The sequence below is a fragment of the Dendrobates tinctorius genome, unplaced genomic scaffold, assembly GCF_039654945.1.
Source record: "Dendrobates tinctorius isolate UK_male_01 unplaced genomic scaffold, ASM3965494v1 ptg000307l, whole genome shotgun sequence".
In the NCBI taxonomy this organism is placed as follows: domain Eukaryota; kingdom Metazoa; phylum Chordata; class Amphibia; order Anura; family Dendrobatidae; genus Dendrobates; species Dendrobates tinctorius.
In genome coordinates this window covers 989,578-1,001,852 of record NW_027361974.1, presented here as the reverse complement: position 1 = coordinate 1,001,852, position 12,275 = coordinate 989,578, and the positions used below count along the sequence as shown (strand labels likewise).

Sequence of the window (12,275 nt, the reverse complement as noted above, 5' to 3'; positions counted from 1 at the left end):
GATGTGTGATGGGTATATGGGCACGGGACTATGGGATGGCGGATATGTATGATGGGTATATGGGCACGGGACTATGGGATGGAGGATAATTATAATTTGTTATAACTAACCACAGTTAGTTACTATGCCCGGGCAGCGCCGGGCTCTTCAGCTAGTGCTTTATATAAAGTGTTAATTTATTTTACAAAATGTAACCTAATGACATAATCGTATCCCGTGCATCTTACCGCGTACATCAGAGCTCTCCACCTTCTATACTTGGGGCTCTCCAGCCAGAACATGGTGGTAACCAGGTTCATCATGGTTCAAAGTTCATGATAGATTTAAAAAAATTGCCAATTTATTGTAGCGTTCTACATGAGCACGACTGTAAGATTAATTGTTGGTTCTTATATCTGTTTTCTGTTCTAGGTGTAGTCGGTGCTCAGACCACCGGCCCTTCAGAGCAAGTGACTGCCTGTCTTTCCCTGAAGAGTTTGATCTTTACCAGGAAGCTTGGAGCAGGCGGCTTTGGCAAGGTGATGCTGGCGACACATCAACCCAGCGGACTTCAGCTGGCAGTCAAGATGGTCAAGAAGAGGGAATTGTTGGAGTATCCTGAAGACATCCTCCGCATAGAGAGAGATGTCCTGGAAATCACTGAAGACAGCAGATTCTTCACACATGTCTATGGCACCTTCCAGACCGCGGTAAGAGACTCCTCACGTTCTAGATATTCTCTCCTTTCTCCCCATCATGTCCATTTGCTTCCATTAGATTGTAAATTCAATCTTTGCCTGTGTAAATGAAGGGACCTGCTGCTTGCTCTGTGTGCCTGTATGCCCTGGGCGCCATTACTGACGGCAATCATTAGAGGAGTTTTACTTCGGTTTCACCCTGGACACCTCTCTGGTGTGTGCAGGCACAGAGACCTGTCTTCTGGACATACAGTATAGGTCCCAGACCCATAGTAAATGTTATCAGGATGGATAAAATCTGCATTATTTACCACCATCTTCCCTCCTCTCGCACAGGACTATGTATTTTATGCCATGGAATATCTGAGTGGTGGCGATTTGGCTGCATTTATCAGTTCCAGAGGCCCCCTGGATGTCTGCACGATCAGGTAAGAGAGCAGCCGCTCTGAGACTTCTGTGGCCGCTGTCTCCCCTCATAGTTATTAGTGGTTCCGTAGAACAATTAATGCTGATAGGATTTTTTCTTCCTTTTTAGGTTCCTTGCAGCAGAAATATTGAGTGGAATAGAGTTTCTCCACAGTCGTGGGATTATTCACCGGTAATAAGTCATTTCTTGTTTTCTACGTAGGGAAAGATTTACTATGGGAAATAGTTAACTGTGCCGGAATTGTGGTGTTATTTGGCCAAAATTCTGGTGAACATGGCGTGTTCCACATTTATGAAGTGTTTTAGACACTTTTGGGGCTCACTTGAAGAGGGGACAAGGCTTTTATGGAAATGGGAATAGTTTGATGGGAATCCATGTGGCTTACAATGTCACAACGTGCAACTAAACTGTAACCAGATTTTTGTGATAATGATTGGCTCTAAGTAATGAAACCAATAGTGGTGTAACATCAGACCAAAGCCTCTGAAGATGCTCCTAATGTGTCACACAGCCACGGTGATGAATGTGGCGCGTATTCCGACAGCCTGGTCTATGTCTACACCAGATAGGATTAGTGACTCTGCCCCAGTGTGTAGTGAGTGGTCCTGTGAAGCCCCCACAGCAACCCAAGCACTACAGCTGATCGACGTCTGACTCACAGAACTAGTTCTCTTTCTTTTTTTAAGGGATTTAAAACCAGACAACATTCTTCTGGACGGTGATGGACACGCGAAGATTGCGGATTTTGGCATTGCTGCTATGAATGTATTTGGTTCTCAGAAGATCAGAGGCGCTTACGGCACTCGTCGCTATATGGCTCCTGAGGTGACTATGTGACTACTAATATCTCTTATTATCCACCTGCAATTCTCACTTAATGTGGAGCTCGTGGAATCACAGATCTGTCACCACAGCGCTCACATTTACTAACGTTATCTAATAGATGGACTGTGTAAGGCCCCCATACAGATTAGACTAAAGTCAGCCGAAGCGGCCAATATCAGAAGGATAAGCCTAGGGCAGCACCGTGGCTCAGTGGTTAGGACTACAGTCTTGCAGTGCTGGGGTCCTGGGGTCAAATCCCACCATGGACAATACCGTGTTTGTCTGGGTTTCCTCCCACACTCCAAAGACATAGTGATAGGGAAAGCACTGCATGTACAGCACTGCGGAATAAGATAACGCTGTGTAAGAAAAGCATAATAAATAAAATAAACCAGTTTACTGTGTTCTGGGGCATCTCGACTTCAGACGTAGCTATCAACCAAATGATCTTTTGCCCGACATGTCATATGTATGGGGGATTAGGTGTGAAAAAACACTGCCAGTAACCATGGACCACGATAGTTTTCTCTCTCCCAGGATGACCAATGTACTAACTTACTCTTCTAATCTTATATTTCCACAGATGAATAGTCAACAGACCTTTAATTACACGGTCGACCTGTTTGCTTTTGGGGTCATACTCTTCCAAATGGCCACAGGATCGTACCCGTTTTACTTTGATTCGTGTGATAAATGTGATGACCCTTGCTATCCGCGCGCCACGGATTCTCAGCTCAGGGATCTCATTAAGAGAGTGAGTAAATAGACACTTCTACCTGGAGACATAGGAAGGATAGACCAGTCAGGAGATCTGATAACACACCGTACATTTCATCACCACTGTGTTGGGTATTGGGGATGGAGGATTTGTATGACGGGTATAAGGGCACGGGACTATGGGATGGCGGATGTGTATGATGGGTATATGGGCACTGGACTATGGGATGGCGGATGTGTATGATGGGTATATGGGCACTGGACTATGGGATGGAGGATGTGTGATGGGTATATGGGCACAGGACTATGGGATGGAGGATATGTATGATGGGTATATGGGCACGGGACTATGGGATGGAGGATATGTATGATGGGTATATGGGCACGGGACTATGGGATGGAGGATATGTATGATGGGTATATGGGCACGGGACTATGGGATGGAGGATGTGTGATGGGTATATGGGCACGGGACTATGGGATGGAGGATATGTATGATGGGTATATGGGCATGTGACTATGGGATGGAGGATGTCTGATGGGTATATGGGCACGGGCCTATGGGATGGAGGATATGTATGATGGGTATATGGGCACGGGCCTATGGGATGGAGGATATGTATGATGGGTAAATGGGCACGGGACTATGGGATGGAGGATGTGTGATGGGTATATGGGCACGGGACTATGGGATGGAGGATATGTATGATGGGTATATGGGCACGGGACTATGGGTTGGAGGATATGTATGATGGGTATATGGGCACAGGCCTATGGGATGGAGGATATGTATGATGGGTATATGGGCACGGGCCTATGGGATGGAGGATATGTATGATGGGTATATGAGCACAGGACTATGGGATGGAGGATATGTATGATGGGTATATGGGCACGGGACTATGGGATGGAGGATGTGTGATGGGTATATGGGCACAGGACTATGGGATGGAGGATATGTATGATGGGTATATGGGCACGGGACTATGGGATGGAGGATATGTATGATGGGTATATGGGCACGGGACTATGGGATGGAGGATGTGTGATGGGTATATGGGCACGGGACTATGGGATGGAGGATATGTATGATGGGTATATGGGCACGGGACTATGGGATGGAGGATATGTATGATGGGTATATGGGCACGGGACTATGGGATGGAGGTTGTGTGATGGGTATATGGGCAGGGGACTATGGGATGGAGGATATGTATGATGGGTATATGGGCACTGGACTATGGGATGGAGGATATGTATGATGGGTATATGGGCACGGGACTATGGGATGGAGGATAACCATTATAATTTGTTATAACTAACCACAGTTAGTTACTATGCCCGGGCAGCGCCGGGCTCTTCAGTTAGTTATTTATATTATTACTTGTGATATAATAATGGATCTTATATATTTGCAGCTCTTGTGTAACTCACCAGAGAAGAGGCAGGTTGTTTGCAGCAATCTAAAAGGACATCCATTCTTCTCGCCCATAAACTGGGAGGAATTAGAGGCGGGAAGGTCCCGTCCACCATTTACAATGACACCTGTAAGTGCACAGCGTTATTTTATTATAATGTCAGCTCCTCGTCTGTGTAATGTGATAATATGTGTAAGAAATATTCAAATAATGAGTAACAATCCTACATAGGGTAGGGCAGAATGTGTTTATCCTCCCCTGCTGGTAAATGGGTGGAATTACAGAACGTGCCAGGATGGACAGGCTTTTACTTATTTCTCGAAAGTGTAATCCTTGTTCCCAATTCTTCAGAAGGCCACTTAGTGACTAACTTCGATCTGTTAGGCTGCGCTCACACTGTGCATTTTTTTCTATGAAAAATAGCCATAATGCTCTGGACATTTTGGGGGGAAAACACAAGATAAGGATGCACTATTGGTGACACGGAGTAAAAAGAAGCCAATGTGGCTGCAACGTGTGAACACAGCTTTATGGTGCAGTTGTCGCAGATGTGGAGACCGCAGATTGCCAGGCAGCGCCAGGAGTTGACTAAGGCCTGTTTCACATTTCCGTTTTTTGACGTCAGTCCAAATCCGCCACAGTGTGAAAAAATGGATCCGTTTCCGTTTTGGCACAAACGGATTCCACCGGATCCGTTTTTTGATGGATCCGCTTTAGCAGCCAGTGCCTGAAATTTAAAGTAAGATGAGTCTGGAAAAAAGGAGAGAAATAGAGATTTTGCTGCAAAACGGTTTTCGGGGTTAAATGTAATGAAAGGAAAATCTTCTGGGCATGCTCAGTATAAAAAGGCGGATCCGTTGGCGGATTCCGTCAATTAACGGTTGGCTACGGATCCGCCACCCATAGGCGTCCATTATAACGCATGGCGGATAGCGGTGGGTCCGTTCCTATCTGCAGTTTTAACGCAGACAAAAAACGTTTCATTGTCCGTCCACTAAAGACAGCGGACGCCCAAATTATGACGGATCTGTCAAAAAACGGATGCAACCGATGACCATCCCTCAAAATCCGCCGCTAATGCAAGTCAATGGGAAAAAAAATGGATTGGCCAAAAATAATGGCGGATCCATTTTTTTTGCAAAACGGCGGATTTTGACTGACGTGAAAAAACGGAAATGTGAAACCGTCCTTATTCTCACGTTGCAAGTCCTGATACATGGTGGCGATTATCGGCAATCTGCACACGGTTACCACGGCTCATCCACAATCTGTACAGCTGTCCTCGGGAGGGGACGGATATAATGAAAGACTTAATGAATTAACCCGACTGATTTGTCTTTCTTCTATAGATCCCAGTTATGGAAACCAGCGAACAAATGGAATTGCACCAAGTGATATCCGGCAATGAAGCCCAGAAACCACCTATAACCCCGGAGGAGCAGCGGCTGTTCTGTGGCTTCTCCTACACCAGCAAGAGGTGGAAGAGCACTGGAAATACGACGCAGCCCCCTCCCCCAATACCTGACTACTGGCTCAGGAAGGCGTGCACCTGGGTGTGGTCTGAAGAAAGAGGCGGGGTCTGTTGGAATCCCGCCCCCGAGGTCTTCCGTCTCCTCTGTTACATATCAGGGACCATTCTCTCCTGCATTCTCATCTGGCTGTCAGGCTACTTGGAGACGTAGGACCATCATACTACAGGACGGCACGGTGGCGCAGTGATTAGCGCTGTTAGCGAGCAGCACGGTGGTCCTGGGTGTAAATCTGGGACTCCATCTGCACAGAGTTTGTATGTTCTCCCCGTGTCCGTGTGGGTTTTCTCCGGGTACTCCGGTTTCCTCCCACAACTCAAAACATACTGATAGGAGACAAAAATAAAATGATTAATTATTGACCATCATCATCCTGTATCTCGCGTATTTCTGTATTTATTACCAGTGTGTGATCTATAGAAAGGTGGTAACACTGCACATTGTCATGGGTGTCATATACTATTATCCTCTACATTACACATCTGTAGGGATTGATGCCCACAGTGACGTAAAACATGGACTTCTGAGTAATTAGGTTTTGGGCCTCTAGTGGTCTGTAACACGTAAACTCACCGGCCCCTTCCTACAGCCCCCCCTATATGTTGTCATTGCTTCCTCCTGAGAACGAGGTTGTGTCGTTACTAGAACGCCGGGTTTTCTGTTACTACGTGTGCTATGAGGATTGTATTTATCTGTATATGTACAGCGGATGTTGGTTGTGAGTGTGTGGCGCCCCTGAGGGTTCAGTCGCCACAGAGGTACTGCACCTCCTCCTGAGGTGTACTGTCCCACTCCCCAGGTAAGATGGTGACACCTGACCAGACGCTGGTACCGACACTGAGAGGGGAAAGCTGACAGGAAGTTAGGGGGAGCATCCCCTGAGAGGAGAGGAAGGCAGAAGTTCCCAGCAGGGGGGAGCGGGGAGAAGGACTCTCGACAGTGATAATCCCCGGTGGAGGATAGTGCGAGGACGTGTTTGCAGCCGCCTCCTGTGAGCTGGAGCTGTTAGCAAGGAAAGAGGAAGAAAGAAGGATCAGTTGTTCAGAAGGAAGATAGATAAGCACGGAACGTGAGGAGGAGAGAGACTGGGGCTAGTGCGGAGCCCTTCCCTAAGTTCATTGCGCCAAGGCTGGGCGCCGGTATCCGAGGCTGTGTGTGATACTAATGATCCTGCAGCAGAAACCGGTGGAATAGAACTTGTGACCGCTTTATTCCCACCAAAGACTCGAAGACACAGTGGCAACGTTGTGTGAGCCGGGGCAAGATTGATGGAGTTCCCGAAGCAGGCTACAGCCGCCTGTCATACGAGTGGAGTTATAAGTAACATCAAGAAGGAGGCACTTGAGTGTAATTCAGAACTGCAAGTACTTCAGATTAGTGCTAGAGAGGAGACGTTCAGAAAAGGCACATTTGGAAGGGAGTTCCTGAAGGGTTAATCCATCTACCTGGGAGCTGGCTGAGCCCCTGACCTGGAGGACACAGCACTGAAACGGGCACCTGTCTGTGCCAGAAACGTGAGTAAAAGACTTGGAACTGCACTCAGCTGTGTCATTGCCTTCTTCCTGCGCCAACCCACTCAGCACTGCTACATCTCTGTGCCTAACACTACTCCATCTACCTCAACACCTTCTATTACTGCCCTGGGACTACAACCTTGCCTGTGCAGAGCTATCACATCTTTGCTGCGCCCCACCATCTGTCCCAGAGGATCTGCACCGCAGCGTCGGCTTAACCCCTCCCTTGCCGAGCACCACAGGTTGCGTCACGAACTACCTAGAAACTCTTTACTTCATTCAACCCCTTTTACATTGGACAAACAGGGCCACGGACCGGGTCACCGCCACCGCGACACGTCCCTCTGAGACACCGGCCAGGTACCGAGTAATCCCACAGCCCTGGGGGTGATCCAGGTGCATGGAGCGGGCCCAGGAGAGGAGACTGCGTGCTACCAGGCGGCAGCGGGCTGGACACACAGCTGACTCGCTTCTCTGACTGACTGATAGCACTCTGGGGTTATGGTTCTGAGTCAGGGACGCATCTTCCTGCAGCCTCTCTGACATTATCACTCATCTCCGCATGAGGCCTAATGTCCGTCAGTCACTAATCTAGTGTATGTCTGTCCCACCAAAAGTAGAATGCAGTTACATCAGTCGCCCAATAACTTGGCAGTGCAGTAACGCCCTGACTACACGGGTGGAATCCTATAGCCGCAGGATGGCGCCACACGGCAGAGAATGATCATGACATGCGCTGTACATAGCAATGAGAGCATTCTGGGAACGAAGTGATGTCTGCAGTAACCCGTAATAACTGTCCCAGGATGTGACCGTCCCGTCTACACTCAGCCCAAAATGACACAAATTCTCCACATTTCTAGTGACCTCAATGGGTGATGGAAGTTTTCCGTTTCTCGTCAAGCACCCTCCCCTCCTCTCAGGGTCTACAATAGGAATGCTCAGGTGCTGCCCCCCGAGCATGGCTGGACTGGTCATCTGGCAATTCTGGCACATGCCAGAAGGGCCTGTGTGGTCATGGGCTGCCTTGTCTGCTACGTTGCTTACAGAATCGGTGTTCTTCCTTTCCTCCGTCCAGGGTAATATTAGTAATATAGTCATCTGGTTCTTGGGGACACGGACAACATGGGCCTGTGTGATTTCAAATGCCAGGACTGAATTACAGCCCCAGTCCGTACCTGCTCCCCACAAGACCCTTGATGAAAAGTAAAAAAGTAAAAAAAACAGGTATTTAACCAGCAAAGATTGAGCTGCAATCAGGCAGCCATCCGAGCGTATTACAGAAATAGTATCATCAGTAAATAAATATAGGAGCCTGAAAAACTGATGTGCCATGTCATAGTCTGAAGAAGTTAAATAGGCCTACAGTTAGATTTCACATGTACATACAGTCTCTATAAATGGAAAGTCCCATAAAAACCTTTCAAACAAATGCAGAGTGATACTTCCCCTATAATCCCTTGATGAAAATAGATGGGCCAACAACCAGATGTTAGTCACAAATTAGACTGCAGTTAGGCGGCCATCAGAGCGTAAAACTAAATGGCCAAAAAAGAGGGAAAAGGGTAAAAAGTTAGATATTGCTGAAGGAGTATAAAATGAGAAACTACTCCCCTAAATTGATAAAGGGTACGAATGAGCAAATGCCCCAAATATAACAAAAAATAATTTTTCATATAAATCGATCACACAATAGTTTATTATTGCTATTTTATATATTCATGCCTCATAAACAATTAGCTTTTATATGGCTCAACAGGATAAATACATGTATAAAAAAAACAGATCATAGTAGGTTTCTTGTATGTCCAGAAAATATAAAAAATACCAATAATACTGACACGCAAATATTGTGGATGAAAATAAGGAGAGAAAGTTTTCCCAAAGAGGGATGATACTCTCAAGCCTAAAAGTCTGAATGATCACATACGGGAGAGGGCAGTTATCAAAAAAACAAACAAATATGTATATGACAAAAGACTCCTAGAAAGGTGCCAAAAATTGCCCTAAGAAGGAAAATGCCTCCATGAGTGTCCAAAACTGTGCAGCCACAGAGGAGAGTGATTTTCCCTTTTCTCGGTCCTTGGAAGCAGTAGAGATGTTTGAGAGATGCTGTTGTGTTCTTCTCCTAAGTTGTTGGGTGGTTTGTCCCACATAAATTTTAGGAGAACTGCAGAAAATGGCATATACGAGATTTGAAGTCTTGCAATTGAAGTTGTCTCTAGGACGAATCTGAAAAGATAAAGATTGAATACAATAACCATCCTGTGCTATTAAAAGTTGGCAGATACTGCAGTTCCCACAGGGGTTAGAACCCCAAATCCTTGTTCCCCGATTAAGTTTCTTAGTGGGTCTTTGATAGTGGCTATGGCAGAGGTCATCCTTTACGTTTTTTTGCCCTCCTGGCCACCAGGGCAGGTGAATCAGAAATGAAAGGAGTGATCCTATTATCACTCAAAAGGATGTCCTAATTCCTCATGAGGATCCCTGGAATGTCAGACCACTGGTTATTTAAAAGTGGTGGTTAGCGGAAGGGGACGGGAGGATTCACATACCTTTTTATTATTTAGTAGCTTAGTTCTGTCTTGACTACGGCCATATTGGTATGCTCCTGAAACAACCTTCCATGGGTAACCTCTTAGCCTGAAACGCATAGTCAAATCTTTTGCTTTTTCAGTAAATTCCAACTCAGAGCTGCAGTTTCTTCTAGGTCGGAGGAGTTCACCCTTTGGGATTCCGTTTTTCAGATGTTGCGGGTGGAAGCTTGAGTAGTGTAAAAAACTATTTGTAGCTGGGTTTGTTTTTCGAAAAAGGCTGCAGATGATCTGGGAATCATCAATGGATAATTTAATGTCAAGGAAGTCTATGGAGATAGCTGAAATGACATGAGTAAGCCTGATGTTAAATGGGTTACTATTAAGATCATTGATGAATTCAATACATTGATCAGGGGAGCCCCTCCATAAAAACAGAACGTCATCAGTATAACGTTGCCACCTAAAAACATGATCATGGAAGGCCTGATGTTGATACACAGTTTGTTCCTCCCACCACCCAAGAAAAAGGTTGGCATATGAAGGTGCGCAGCGGGCACCCATTGCTGCGCCGGTCCTTTGTCTGTAATATTTTTTATCGAAAACAAAGTAATTTCTGTCCAAGACAAAATAAAACAGTTCCAATAGAAAACGATCATGGTGGGTGTTTCTGTTGGAACCCTTGTCAAGAAAATATTTCACCGCTTGCATACCTAGGGTGTGTGAGATGCTGGTGTATAAGGCTTCCACATCCATGCTCACAAGGTAGGTCTCATCAGGTAAATCCAGATTTTCCAAGAGCTGCATCAAATGGGTAGAGTCCCTAGTGTAAGATTTAAGGGACAAGACCAACGGTTGGAGAAAATGGTCTATAAAGATACAAGTGCGCTCAAAAAGACTGCCCTCCCCGGAGACAAAGGGCCTACCTGGTGGCTCCTTAACGGACTTATGCACCTTTGGAAAGGCATAAAATGTTGGAATAACCGGAACCGGAGTGGTTAAAACCTCTGCTTCTTTTTTCATCACTGTTCCTTCCCGTAGTGCCCTGTTGATAAGACAATCAATTTTATCCTTGAATACTGTTGTTGGATCAGAAGGTAAAAGAACATAGCAGTTTTCATCATGTAACTGGCGCCTTTACCTCCTTGATATTGTTCATGGGGCCACAAAAAGGACTACAAATTTGTTGTTGTTTTTTATTTTTTGTAGGGCCTTCCTTTCCTCCTTGCTAAAGTTATGTTTGTTGGGGTCTAGTTTTAGTCTCTGGACATCCCTACATACCTTTTCAAAGAAGATTTGAACTGTAGGAAACAAAGCAAGAGATGGAGTGGCCTGGGAGGGGAGTCGTCTGGAAAATCTTCTTTTTGTTTCTGCTACTTCATTTTCCTGTAATAGGTCGAAGAGATCCAGAAACACCTGTCTCTCGTCATCTGGGAAAGAATCAGCAATGGTTGGCTGATGGAATAACATTTTAAAGATGAGCTGTCGACAAAACAAAATACAGGTCCTTAATGAAAATGAATTAATCAAGAACATTCATAAGGGAGAAAGATAACCCTTTACACAAGACCCGCGTCTACAAATCTGATAGTACATAAGAAGCGAGGTTGATCGCCTGCAGGTTACCTTGTGATCCCACGATTCCACTTGAGGTAGTCATTGTCTCTTGTTGTATCTTGATGAGAAAATGGAAACGGTCTTAGGAGCGCAGGAAAGAGACTCAGACAAGAGATGGGGTTAAACCACAACGCGTTTCGACGGAGAATCCGTCTTCATCAGGTGGAACTTCCACCTGATGAAGATTCTCCATCGAAGATTCTCCATTCTCTATCGAAGTTAGTCAGCTTGTTCTCCCATTTTTTATTCTCCTCCTTTATTTTATTCAGCAGAGCCTGGTCATGCTCAATCAAAATGTCAATTAAAATAATCGAACATTGAGCCAACCCTGTTTCCCAAACAGACTGGAAGTCAGAAGCTGCTTCCCAAGAGGGAAAAATCTGCATGCGAAGACCTCGGGGAATTATGCCCACTTTTTTATATTCTTCGAGGCTCCTAACGTTCCATCATAATGAAACTTTCTGAGTGCACTATTGATTATTTAGAGGGGCTCAGATTTTAAAATGTGTATTCTTTTGCCAGTTTTCTCACATGTAGACCCCTCAAAGTCGCTTCAAAAGTGAAGCAGTCCCTAAAAATATAGGTTCGTTAAATTGCATTGAAACAATGAAAAATTGCAGATAAAATTTTACCCTTTCAAACAATTTAACAAAAAAAAAAAGTCATTTCAAGAATGATGCTGATGTAAACTTACAGGTGCCTCTCACAAAATTAGAATATCATCAATCATCATTGGGCAGCACGGTGGCTCAGTGGTTAGCGCTGCAGCCTTGCAGTGCTGGAGTCCTGGGTTCGAATCCCACCAAGGACAACATCTGCAAGGAGTTTCTATGTTCTCCCCGTGTTTGCGTGGGTTTCCTCCGGGCACTCCGGTTTTCTCCCACACTCCAAAGACATACTGATAGGGAATTTAGATTGTGAGCCCCATCAGGGACAGTGATGATAATATGTTCAAACTGTAAAGCGCTGCGGAATATGTTAGCGCTATATAAAAATAAAGATTATTATTATCAAAAA

The 12,275-nt window shown here is 45.4% G+C and overlaps 1 long non-coding RNA gene across 1 annotated transcript; it reads right to left on the bottom strand.

Annotated features, from left to right (window-relative positions):
- Positions 1 to 9,135: 9,135 nt before the first annotated feature.
- On the bottom strand, positions 9,136 to 10,637 carry LOC141073581 (uncharacterized). The gene is made up of 4 exons (XR_012227005.1): positions 10,568 to 10,637; positions 10,355 to 10,464; positions 9,663 to 9,982; positions 9,136 to 9,339 (listed from the first exon to the last, which is right to left on the bottom strand). It is a non-coding gene; the product is annotated as an uncharacterized lncRNA (long non-coding RNA).
- Between the last annotated feature and the right edge of the window lie 1,638 nt (positions 10,638 to 12,275).